Below are 13032 nucleotides of genomic sequence, written 5' to 3' on the forward strand. Positions count from 1 at the left end.
TCAACTGAGCTTTTGTAAGTCCTGCCCAAGTTAGCACGCTGGTCTCTTTGGGAGGCATTAATGTGTATGGGCAGCAGAATCCCATTTAATTTATTTTACATCCAGTTTGACAAATGGCTCTCCTTGCCATGGGTATGCAAGATAAATATGCCTCCAAAATGTGATCTCAGAGCATTTTAGGAACTAAGTGGCAAATATCCTGTACATCAAGATGACAGTGACATTGAGAAACATGTGGTTTGTTAATCCACAGGGGAATCAAGATCAGACTTCAAGTTCTAGGTATTAGGCATATTTTGGGGCTCTTTTTTATGACATCCCTATCCCTTTTCCTCTAAAACTCCTACATATTAAAATTAGATGTTGCTGGCATACAGGGAATGTTTTTTTAATATAATAACTGCCTGTTTACTTCCTAGAACTATAAACAAAGCTTAGAAGAACAGGGATGTCTATCTTGTTGGCATTTACTGTTCTTACAGGAAAATTAAAGTCTCACAAAGACACAGTTCAGTGAGCCAATTAAGCCTTGTCTGTTAAACTTGTGCAAAATATATGGCAATAATTCTGATAGCTATTGCTAATTCAAAGCATAGGTTATGAAATCCAGGTTTGAGCACTTAAAAAGTAAAAACAAACCCAACATCTTGCAATACTCATATATTTCCATTTCATTTTCATATTCTATCTCTAAGCAGGCCTGTTTTTTATGTCAAATTACATTCTTAATGGAGAATATTTGGAGGAAATATAAAATGGGTTGGGTTTGATCAAGTAGTTACTAGTCTTTCTTTTGGTGACATATAACCTCCTACTTGTCAGCTTCTAGAAGATGAATCAATTTTGTGAGGGCTTGGCCAATATCAAGGTCTTCACAACTCATCAGCTCGTTGTTAATCCAAGGACAACAAATAACTACAAATGCTGTAAGTAAGCCCAGTTATAGACTGCTGATGAATTTGGTGCTCCTGGTATGTGTCCTGCCCAAGAATGACAGTGTCTGTCTAGGGAATATTTCTTTGAATATAAATAGTAGGTAGTGGTTTATCTTAGTCCATTTAGTGTCTCTACATAGGAATACCTGAGACTGGGTAATTTACAAAGGGTTTATTTGGCTCATGAATCTGCTGACTAAAGACTGGGCATCTGGTGAAAGCCTTGGGCTACTTCCACTTATGATGGAAGAAGGCAGAGGGGAGCTGCCCTGTTCAGAGATCACATGGCAAGAAGGGGAGCAAGAGCTTATAGACATGTGATGTATGACAGTCTCCATCTTCCAGGGACTTCTGCCTCCACCCCATCTCTTTATAACCAGAGCCCCCAGACAGGGAAGGACTGAGTCTTTTGTGGCTAGCACATTGGAGATAGTTGATTTCATGGGCAAATTATATAGAGTGACATTTACTTTTTATGCTGGGAAATTTCTTCCAACAATATATTTTTGTCCAACCATCTGCTTGAGTCAAGTTTCTGTCAGCCTCTGGAAGTAATAATTATTCCGTGCTCTGAAACTGAGCTTCATGCTGGCTTTCTGCTGAGGGAACAGACCCTTTGGCTGTCTGTTATCTATTGTCAAGAGTTCTTTTGTCACTCACTATTGTCAGCTGCTGATTTTCCAACAGACGCTTTAAGGCTATAAATAAACCCTCCCAACACAAATCCCCCCCCTTATGAAAGTATGAAAGACAAAATACACCAGTAAATTAGGATATGATTTTTATTCAGGCTATTGCAGTAGGAGGACATTCGTTAATAAGAAATACCTCAAAGAAAAGGAATGAGCCTGGCTTTTATGGAGACAAAGAGAGTCTTAAGGGAGCATGAGGAAGGATGGAGGTGGGTCTTACTTCAGAATATGCAAAACCTGCGTGGCCCTTGGCAATTAGCCAGTGCCTACAACCCAAAAGGGCCGAAGATTTCTTAACATCTCTACTTTTTAGAGTATAAGACTTAGATTAAGTTCCACATTGTCAGTCCTCCCTTTTGTTGAAAATGAACATCATTGCCACTGTTGGAACTCAGAAAACAATACCCCAAAATGAAAGCCTCCAAAGTAGCCTCAGAAGCAAAGTCTCTCTCGGACCTTCTTCTGCGCCCCCCGCCCCGTCTCTCACCCCTCATTCTCCCCTGAGATAAGCCATAGAAACTGTGATCCCTCTTCCCCAAGATGGGTCATAGAAACAAGAACTCCTTTTCCCCAAAGCCAGCCATAAAACCTAGAAATATTATTCTAACCTTCCACCATTCTTCTGTGTAACACTTAGCCATAAAGAAACTAAGACCCCCATCCCAGAGGGGTCCTACCCCATACCTGGGAGGAAGGAATGCTGCACGGAGAGGCCAAGAAGAAGCTGAACAGCCAGGCCTTGGTAGGTTTCCCCACGCAATCTATTTCCATTAGATCATACCCTTTTTTGTCCAATACATTTCCACATGACCGTCCCTGCTTCATCAAACCTAAGCATAAAATTAGATAGCTTCTGTATCTCTGGGTCTTCATTCTGAAGGCTCAACTGTCATGTAAAACTATGATCAAATAAGCTGTTCATTGTTTGAAGCAATAAAGTGCAAATGAAACCTGTCTTTACATGCACAATGGGGCATATGCTTCCATAAATGCCTGATTGTGTGTGCAAATGAGTGTTTTACACACCCAGTTACTATATTTATATTTTTGCTATATTTATATTTTTAGGGTCAGTGTAAGTGCTTTCATTTTTTAAAATGAAATTGTTTTAAAAAAAACTGGCCGGGCGCGGTGGCTCACGCCTGTAATCCCAGCACTTTGGGAGGCCGAGGCGGGTGGATCACGAGGTCAGGAGATCGAGACCATCCTGGCTGACATGGTGAAACCCCGTGTCTATTAAAAATATTAAAAAGTAGCCAGGCATGGTGGCGGGCGCCTGTAGTCCCAGCTACTCGGGAGGCTGAGTCAGGAGAATGGAGTGAACCCGGGAGGCGGAGCTTGCAGTGAGCGGAGATCGTGCCACTGCACTCCAGCCTGGGTGACAGAGCGAGACTCCGTCTCAAAAAAAAAATAAACACTATGATCAAATACACTCGTTATTTTTTTTCCAGTTAACCTGTCTTTTGTTATAGGGTGTTGGCCATGATCCTTATGATGGGGAGGAAAGGAATCACCAATTTTCTGCTCCCTCCCACTGAACAACTTAGAGATGACCTAAGGCCTCCTTACCTGTGTGAAGTAACTGGGAATTGGTGATCATGGTATCTCCCCTGCCAGGTAAGTATACCCAAAGGATTATAAATTATGCTGCTATAAAGACACATGCACACGTATGTTTATTGCAGCACTATTCACAATAGCAAAGACTTGGAATCAACCCAAATGTCCATCAGTGACAGATTGGATTAAGAAAATGTGGCACATATACACCATGGAATACTATGCAGCCATAAAAAAGGATGAGTTTGTGTCCTTTGTAGGGACATGGATGCAGCTGGAAACTATCATTCTTAGCAAACTATCACAAGAACAGAAAACCAAACACCGCATGTTCTCACTCATAGGTGGGAACTGAACAATGAGATCACTTGGACTCAGGAAGGGGAACATCACATACCAGGGCCTATCATGGGGAGGGGGGAGAGGGGAGGGATTGCATTGGGAGTTATACCTGATGTAAATGACGAGTTGATGGGTGCAGCACACCAACATGGCACAAGTATACATATGTAACAAACCTGCACGTTATGCACATGTACCCTACAACTTAAAGTATAATAATAACAAATAAATTAAAAAAAAAAAAAAAAAGTAACTGGGAATTGGAAGGTGAGGTCCAGTTATATCCAAGTGTTGGCATCAAACTGTGAAACACAAAATGCACTGGACAATTAAGGATATGATTTTATTCATGCCGTTGCAATAGGGAGAACATTTATTAATGAAGAATAACTCAAAGGAAAGGAAGGGGTCCTGGTCTCCCATGATTCCTCATGGAAGCCTTGGGGAAGGATGAAGGTGGGTCTTATCACAGAATATTCCAGGGCTGGGTTGTCCTTTGTGGGGATGGCTGTTTCTTTTGAAACACAAAAGGGTAGGAGTTTTCTTTCTCTCTCTCTCTTTTTTTTTTTTTTTTTTTAAGAGACAGGGTCTTGCTCTGTCTCCCCAGCTGGAGTGCAGTGGTGTAATCACGGCTCACTGCAACCTCAGCCTCCTGGGCACAAGTGATCTATCTCAGCCTCTCAAGTAGCTGACACTACAGAACAACAGGTGCACCACCACGACAAGATAATTTTTTTGTTGTTGTTGTGGAGATGGGGTCTACCTGTGTTGCCTAGGCTGATCTCAAGCTCCTGGGCTCAAGTCATCCTCCTGCCTTGGCCTCCCATAGTACTGGTGTTACAGACAAGAGCCACTGTATTTGGCCCAGTAGGGGATTTCTTAAGCATCACTGCTTTTAGGGAACAAAAGCCTTACAGAAAGTTTAACAGTGTCAAAATTCTTTTAAGAAGACAAAGCAAATTTGAAAAAAAGAAAAAAAGAAAAAAAAGTTTTTATAAGGTTTAGGTATGAGATAATATCAGAATTCTGATATCTTAACTGTTTGCTTGTTCTATAAGAGATGCTTAAGCTAACTCCTTATTTAATTTGAGTAAGGAAAAACAAATGGCCTGTCTGACCAAAGCTAAACAACAGGAAGGGAAACACAGCTCCTCTTACTTTCCTAGAGAATCATGGACCAATTTTCAATTTGGTCCAATCATGGAACCTTTTTCTGTAGCTTATAGAAATTCATTCAAAATGTACTTTTTGAGCACCTGCCATTGCCAGGCATGAATATAGGTAGTGGGGATATAGCAGTCAATGTGACAGTCCGTAATTTCTCCCCTTGAGCCCCTTGCTATGGAGAAAGAGAATGCAGCAAAGCGCAGGGAGAGCCAGGGGAAGGAGCAGTACTGTTTCCAACAGGTTAGCCAGAGAAGACCCCCACAAGAAGGTGACAGGAGTAAAAACCCGAGCGAGGGAGCAGTGCTGACGCCTGAAAGAACATTTCGGGCAGAGGGAACAGTAAAATGGGAAAACCCTGAGATGGGAACTGTTCAAATAATTAATCGGGAGGCCATTTAGCTGAGCCACCTTCAGCACCCTGGGTTCCTTCCTAAGCAAATGGAAAACCAACTCAACGTAAACAGTAAAATGAAACAAGCGTAACCAATCAGAAACTGCCAGCTAACTTCTAACTACGGACTTTACCAATGAGAAACTGACCTCTCACCAGGGACTTTCTGCTTTAACCAATCAAATATTTTCTTTGTCTTGCTTCCATGATCACCTTATAAAAGGCCCCTGCTCTCCTCCCCCTCCGAGCGCTGCGCTGAGCTGCTTGTGGTCTGGTGCTGCCGGATTCCTGAATCATTCAAAGCTCAAATAAACTCATGAAATTTTAATATGCGTAAATTTATCTTTTAAATGAACTTGCCAAGATTTTCAAAGAACAGCAAGGAGTTCAGAGTCTCTAGGGTGCCGTTATAAAGAGGGGAAGGGTAGTGGCTGAGGACCGACAGCTGAGGCAGCAGAGGCTGTAGGGTGGTACAGATAACTGTGATGACTTTGGATGTTACTCAGGTTGAAGCAGGAAGCTACTGACATGATGACTTTGAGCAGAGATGGAACATCACCTAACATATTTTCAGAGGATTACCCTAGCTTACCCTAGCTTATGTGATAAGAGGATTGAAGCAGGCAGACCAGTGAGGAGCTGTTGCACTGCTCTTGAGAAGATGGAGCTCCGATCAAGATGGCCATGGTGAAGGGTGGTGGAGGCTGCTTAAGTCTCCTTTGGGAATTAAACATTTATTCCTCCAGCAGCCGGGAAGCTCTAGCTAATGGCTTTTGGCTGTCAGCCCTCTTCAAGAATCGCCTCTGCTAAAGACAGCTGCCTTGCCCAGTGACACTTCCCCTGCCTGGAGGCTTGTTAGTGAGGGCTACAAAGGCCTGGCCCTGTACCTCGACTCAGGACAACTCCTAAGGGCCATCCCAGTTCAGAGCTCCTCAAGGAGTCCGCTCAGACCTTCCTTGTGACTACCTCACAGCCCAAATTCTCCCTTTCTTACAGGCATTGATCCCAAGAGTACCCCCTAATAAACTCCTTGCCCACTCAGCTCCATCTCAGACTCAGCTTCCAGGGGAACATAGCTCGTGCATTGAGGTGGTGAGCAGTGGTCAGGTTCTGAATATATTTTCTTTTCTCTCTTTTTTAAAGACAGGGTGATATGGTTTGGCTGTGTTCCCACCCAAATCTCACCTTGAATTGTAATAATCCCCGGGTGTCAAGGGCAGGGCCAGGTGGACATCCTTGACTCATGGGGTCAGTTTCCCCCATACCTGCCACCATGTAAGAGAGCCTGTGTTTCTCCTTTGCTTTCCACCGTGCCTTTGTGAGGCCTCCTCAGCCATGTGGAACTGTGAGTCCATTAAATCGCTTTCCTTCTCCACAGAGAATCTAAGTGGTCTTACAAAGGAACAAAGCTAGCCGTCAGCACGTCCACCAGGAAATGTTTCCAGCATTGTTTTTTTGTACACAGCCCATGCTGCAATAATAGGCTCCCATGAGAAGTTGAAAATAGGCAAAGCTGCTTACAAACTACCTTTATCATACACCCCGAGGATAATTCCGAGGCAACATTGAAGTAATCAGAATGACATGACACCACCTTGTGTAGGTACAGTTTCACAGTAGAGAGAAAGTTCGCTGTAGGGAATGGGACTTAAGGAGATGAATCTTGAGCTGGAGCTTGACAGGAGTATGGAGTAAGTGGAAAGCCTGGGAAAGGTGTGCTAGGGGAGGGGAAGATGAGAGAGGGCCCAGGAGTGAAGATGGATAAGATACCTAGGAGGAGGAACTGTTGTTGTGAGTCTGCCTCTCATGAAAATTACATCTGTTAAGTAAGGTGGGGTAAGTCAGCTAATTTTTAAAACCAGGCCAAGAGTTTGGATGTCACCCTTTAGACTACCAAGGGAACAGAAGAAATCTCAACACTTTTAAACTGCCAGTGTGAACTGTGAATCTCCACATCAGAAGTGTGCAGTATTTCCCAAATGTATTTGGCATTGAAAACTTCTCTTCCATGACATCACCTATTAACATTTTTGGAAAGATTTGTCCCACAGACACATTGAGGTAGAGAACACTCAACCTTGGGGTGTAATGGGAAAACTAGTGGGTCAAGGGAGCCAGTAATAACCAAGATTTTTAAAAGATTATGGACAGTATCTTGGGTGGTACGCAAAAAACATTGATTTATTATCCTGCCCCCACAATTCACTGTTAGTGGCATATTATGGGTTATATGGAAAGAGACCCATTGTTTTCTGGAACCTTCTTTTCCTTCTTGAATGATTAGTAAATCGGTTACATTTTTCATCATATGACTTATATCCTTGCAAAATATCCCCTGGCTTGGTATCATACTGCATTTCTGTTCAAGCAGTGGTTGTATTGCCTGTTCCTCAGCAGGCAGTGGGCATTGTCTCTGGTCATTGTCAGATGCCAGGTGGCACCTGTAAGACAAGCAGGAAGGAACTGGTCTTGCCCTGTAACAGCAACTCCAAACCAGGAAAGCTCTGTCTATAGCCCCAGGCCTCTGCGGTCTGTCCCCACACTTGCCAGGACTTCTCATCCCTTTGCTGTCTTCTCATTTCAGTTCTCATTTGCTCACTGTGGTGCCTCCCCCACTGAGTCACTTGGCAATTGAACTTGAGTTTTATCTTCCCTTCATTCTACTTCAAAAATACCCGAACATAGCTTGTTTGTTTTCCCAGTGAGGCATCTGACAAGTCTTTAGCTTCCGTTTAGCAATAGTTCCCAGTCAGAGGGGATACCAAACGCCCCCCAGGCCTGTACTCTGTGGCCTTTGAAAATGTGTGGAGGCATGTGTGTGTGTGTGTGTGTGTGTGTGCATATGAAGCTGTCACCACGCATTAGCCAGGGTTCGGGGTAGCATTACTGCCATGTGATAGGCAGGGGCTTAGGATAATACTACAGAATGAAGAGTTCCCCACCCGAAATACCAGTAACACCCCCAATAAGCTCTGCCGTATGCTTCATATGAGTACCACTTTGCTAATTTTCAATATCTACAGTACCACCTGTGCCATTATTAGTTTAATATTTTTCTTTGAATTAATTCACTTAAATTTTTTTGTTTTTATTCCAAATAGCAGTATACTTGAAATGATGGGTCGATGTTATTTATATATTTTACAGTACACATAAAAATAAATACCTAACACCTAATACAAACTATTCTTAATTGATGATACACATGTGAAGTCGGGAAACACTGGAGCTATGGCCACATACCCAGTTAGATTTTATTTATGTATTTATTTATTTTTATATAGAGACAAGGTCTTGCTCTGTTCCCCAGGCAGTCACAGTCATAGCTTACTACAGCCTCAAAGTCCCAGGCTCAAGCTATCCTCCCACCTCACCTCCCAAGTGGCAAGGATTACAGATGTGTGTCACCGTGCCTGGCTAATTTTTATATTTTTTGTAGAGATGAGATTTCACTATGCTGCTTAGGCTGATCTTGAACTCCTGGCCTTAAGCGATCCTCCATCCTCGGCCTCCTGAAGTGCTGGGATTACAGGCATGAGCCACTGTGCCCAGCCTCCTGTTGGATTTTGATGGGAACATTAGCCTCACACAGATTTTCTCTTCTGAACCAGGAAGATCTGCACATGTACACCACATAGACTCCTTAGCATGAGCCATATAAGGGCAAAGGCCACATGTTTACTGCCCCATAACATCATTTATTTTATTTAAAGTAGCCTATCCCAATGACAATGACAGCATTCTTGACCTGAGTCAATTCTCTTTGTTGCTTCCAAAGTCAAGGATAAAGGTGAGGGTCACTTGGCTTTTGCTTCCTTGAAATATAGCTCTCTGAGGGCCCACCTGTGTCTTGTGTCCCCTTCTTTCCCAGTGCAGTGTCTGGCACATGAAGTCATGATTAACAAAGGTCTCAGTGAATGAAGGAAAGCATAAACACAAAAACGTATGCGTACCCCTCAGTACAGGGCAAGTGATGGAGAACTGTAAACACTACTGTCACTGAGTCAAAAAATCTTACACGTTTCTTATGCAAGTTACGTAACTTCTCTGTGCTTCTCTGTCCTTACCTCTGAAACACAGATAATCATAGAACCAACCTCATAACACCATTATAAGGAGGCATTGAGAGAGTATTTGTTCAGTGCTTAGAACAGTGTCAGGCACAGAATAAATGTTATAGAAATATTTGATGATGAATAAAGAAATGAATGAGTGGTGCCTGGCTTGTACTCAGGTTTGCAATGTTTGCCGAAAGAGTGAATCAACAAATCCTAGACTATAATGTTCCAACGCTCACATCCTTGGTACTCAGCTGTTCCCTGGAGTAGCAGTAGATGCTAAAGCAAAACATCCCAAGTTCCAGTGAAGAGGTCTTCTATGGTTAGCACAGAAAAGCTTTTCATAACAGATAGCTTAGGGTGATGCCCCATGTATCACCTTCCCCGCTCCCCCATCCCCCACCTAGTTACAGGCTACACACAACTGCTACTGGTGCAGTCCTCCCTTGGTATCCACAGCAGACTCATTCCAAGGCCTCTGCAGAAAGCAAAACCCATGGATGCTCAATTCCCTTGTATAAAATCATGTAGTATTGCCATATAACCTACCACATCCTCTTGTATACTTTATTTATTTATTTTGAAACAGGATCTCACTCTGATGCCCAAGCTAGAGTATAGTGGAGTGTTCCCAGGTCACTGTAGTCTCAACCTCCTCGGCTCAGGGGATCCTTCTGCCTTGGCCTCCCTAGTAGCTAGGACTACAGGCGCATGCCACCATGCCTGGCTGATTTTTAAACATTTTTTATAGACATGACTATGTTGCCCAGGCTGGTCTTGAACTCAAGCAGTCCTCCCATCTGGGCCTCTCAAAGTGCTGGAATTATGTGAGTTACCATGCCAGGCTATCCTCCTGTATACTTTAAATCATCTGTAGGTTACTTACAATACCTAATACAATGTATGCTATGTAAACAGTTGTTATACTGTCTTGTTTTTTCTTTGTATTATTGTTATTGTTGTATTGTGGTTTTTGGTTTTTTTTTTCCGAATATTTTTGATTCACAGTCGGTTGAATCTGGGGATGTGGAACCCACAGATGTAGAGGGCTGACTGTATTTATTTAGGGCAGTGCTAGAACATGTCCAATTAACTAACTTCTGTTCTGTCTCAATGAACTCATTCTGCAGGAACAACACACTCATGTGCAGTGAGCACAGAGAGGCAGGGAAGGGGAGACAAAAGAAAGGAAGCAGCAATGATGAAGCATTTATTATACCCCTGGCACATGGAAGGGGATTTCAAGTACATTGTGTCATTTAATCCTCTGACAATCTTAGGAGCCAGGAGCCATTTTGAGATTCAGAGTTTTAGCTTTTTTCCCTTTACTTTACAGGCCAGAAACTGATGCTCAAGGAAGCTAACTCACTCAGCCAAGGTCATTTGGCTAAAATACATAGCAGTGCCAAAACTTAGGACTCTATGAGTTGTTATTTAAATGAACCCCTGAAGTATTGTCCAGGGCCTCAGAAAGGTGATGTCAGCTGCATATCAGCATGTGCCCAGCCCACCAGCTGGATTTTTAGTGTATCTATCTCCCATTATCATTATAGAGAACAAATGAGTGACATTAATAAAATAGACAATCTTTAATAGGTTCTGCCTGCCACCAGCCATCAAAGTCCTACAAAACAGCAGAACAAAGTGAGGTTGCAGTTACTGCCCTGTGGTATTTAGTAAACAGCCAATATGATCCCATCTGAGACAGTCTGTGGGCAGGGCATGGCATGGGTTTTTTAATAGGGTATTTTTCTCAAGGCTGATGGAAAAGCACTCCATTCATGACCTTTCATCCATAGCCTTTTTTGCCTGAGAAAATGTAGGAAGAGCTGATTCTCTGGGAGAAGGAAGACAGGTGGATCCCACACCCCACTGCTGGCGACACTGATTTTGGATAAATGGTTTAAATGTTCTTTCTTTCTCACACAAGTACGCAATTACGAGGGCAGCACTATGAAGTTGTCTTAGTATCTGAGTGATCTAGAGAGTATTCTGACTTTATTTGACCAAAAAAAATATGAGCTCCTTCTGGACTTCTCTAAAGAATCCTTGTTGCTCTCTGTTCCCACCCCAAACTCTTCATTCTGTTCCCATGGAGCATTTCTGCAGTGAAATGTCATTAGCTTACTCTACCCTCTGAGCAATAATCCTCCTGCCCTTTAGCAATGACAGGTATGTATCCTGCCTTCCAAACAGCTAATCTGATTAGGTCATCCACAGGACTGAGACATGGTCTGTCCTCTGAATTTGTTAAGTCCAGCAAAGATTATCTGAGGTCACTGTTGGTCAGTCTGAATTTTGGGCTCCCAAGTAAAAATCCAAAGAATTCCCTCCCCTGCTTCATTGTCTGTGAAATAAACAGATCTTCAAGTAGGATGGCCTCCCCTGTAATGCAGGACTTCCTTGAGTAGTGATTGTCCCAATATTTGAGATTCCTGGTGAATGTTTCAGACACAAACCTGCCTGTATGTGTCTTCACTGTTGGAATTTCCAGGCACAGTTTGCACTCGTAAGAACTTGTTTCCTTCTGTTCTCTGTTGACAATGTAGAGAAGGAAAAACGATTTAGAGAAATAATTTTCTCTCTACCCTTTTGTAGTTCTCAGTTGAGATTGACCCCATAACAAAAGATAGATTAATCAGAGAAAAACTAACAGAAGTTTAATAACATGTATATATGGTAGATACTCAGGGCAAAGTGAGTAAATCTCAAAAATATTGCTTTGAGTTCCGGCTTTAATACCATCTTTCCCTCCAACAAAGAAAAAATGGTTTGGGGATCTGCCCAGTTATGACAAGATGGTCAGAAAATGCCCCCAGCCTCCCCTGGCACACACTTCTTATCCTTCATTATCCCAATATTTATACCATAATTTTGGTGGGATCGGTATTAATATGACAATATAAATGTTGAACTGTGATGACTTTTCCTTATCCAGCTTTTGGATTTAACTTGAATTCCTCTTCTTGTTTGTTTAGTTTCTGTGCATTTATCATTAATTCATCCCCAAACTCTCAAAAATGTTCATATGCAAGCATTCTATCAATTTCATCATCTTAGATCCTTATGAGTATTCTGGCTTTCTCCAATATAGATGAGTTGCCCTGTGGACTTGCTACATAGCTGTTATCCTGAAGATTTTCTCTCAATATCATGCTGGGATTTATTGAACTTGTTTCTTGTGTAGGATCCCTTTGTCCTGCATTCCAGTATCTTTCTTGTTTTCCTCTTTTATTTTGGTGGAGGAGCTTCTCTAATTGCATCTTTAGAAAGGTGCATAGAGTGCTGTTTGAGAGCTTATATGTCTGGAAAAGATGTTATTTTATTTGATAGCTTGGCTGGGTATAAAATTCTATAAAATTCATTTTTCTGCAGAATTACTTCTAGCTTCTAGCATTATCATTGAGAAGATTAATGGTCATTCTGATTTTTCATTAGAATCTAACCAATTTTTCACTCTCTAGAAGCTTTAGAATTTTTTCTTTGATTTCAATATTCTTAAATTTCACAATGATATGTTTTGACTGATATATTTTATTCATTTTGCTGGACACTTGATAGGAACTTTTATCTCACAATGACTTTCAGTTTGAAATTTTCTTAAATTACTTTTTGATGATTCCATTTACTGTTTTCTTTTTATCTCTTTCTATGACTCATAGTGTTTGGATATTGGACTTCCTGGCTTGATCCTTAAATTTCCTTGCCCTTTCTCTCTTATTTTTTGTCATTTTATTGTCCTTTGGAAGGTTTAATCAAATTTTCCTTCCAACCTTCTTACTGGATTTTTAATTTATAACATAATATTTTTAATTGCTAAGACTATTCTGTTGTATGAATGCACCATTTCAAAACAGCATCCTGCTTCATATTTACAATATATTCTC

General features: G+C 41.8%; 1 protein-coding gene across 3 annotated transcripts in view; it reads left to right on the plus strand.

The window, feature by feature from the left end:
* CRADD (CASP2 and RIPK1 domain containing adaptor with death domain) overlaps window positions 1-3335 on the plus strand; it is a 188131-nt gene extending 184796 nt beyond the window's left edge. For all 3 annotated transcript variants that reach the window (XR_001892876.3, XR_002515777.2, XR_002515778.2), the window contains 2 exons: window positions 823-2369; window positions 3100-3335. The gene's annotated coding sequence lies outside the window, so the exon portion shown is untranslated. The remainder of the gene's footprint in view (window positions 1-822; window positions 2370-3099) is intronic.
* Window positions 3336-13032: the final 9697 nt, after the last annotated feature.

This window comes from Papio anubis, chromosome 9 (assembly GCF_008728515.1).
Source record: "Papio anubis isolate 15944 chromosome 9, Panubis1.0, whole genome shotgun sequence".
NCBI lineage: Eukaryota > Metazoa > Chordata > Mammalia > Primates > Cercopithecidae > Papio > Papio anubis.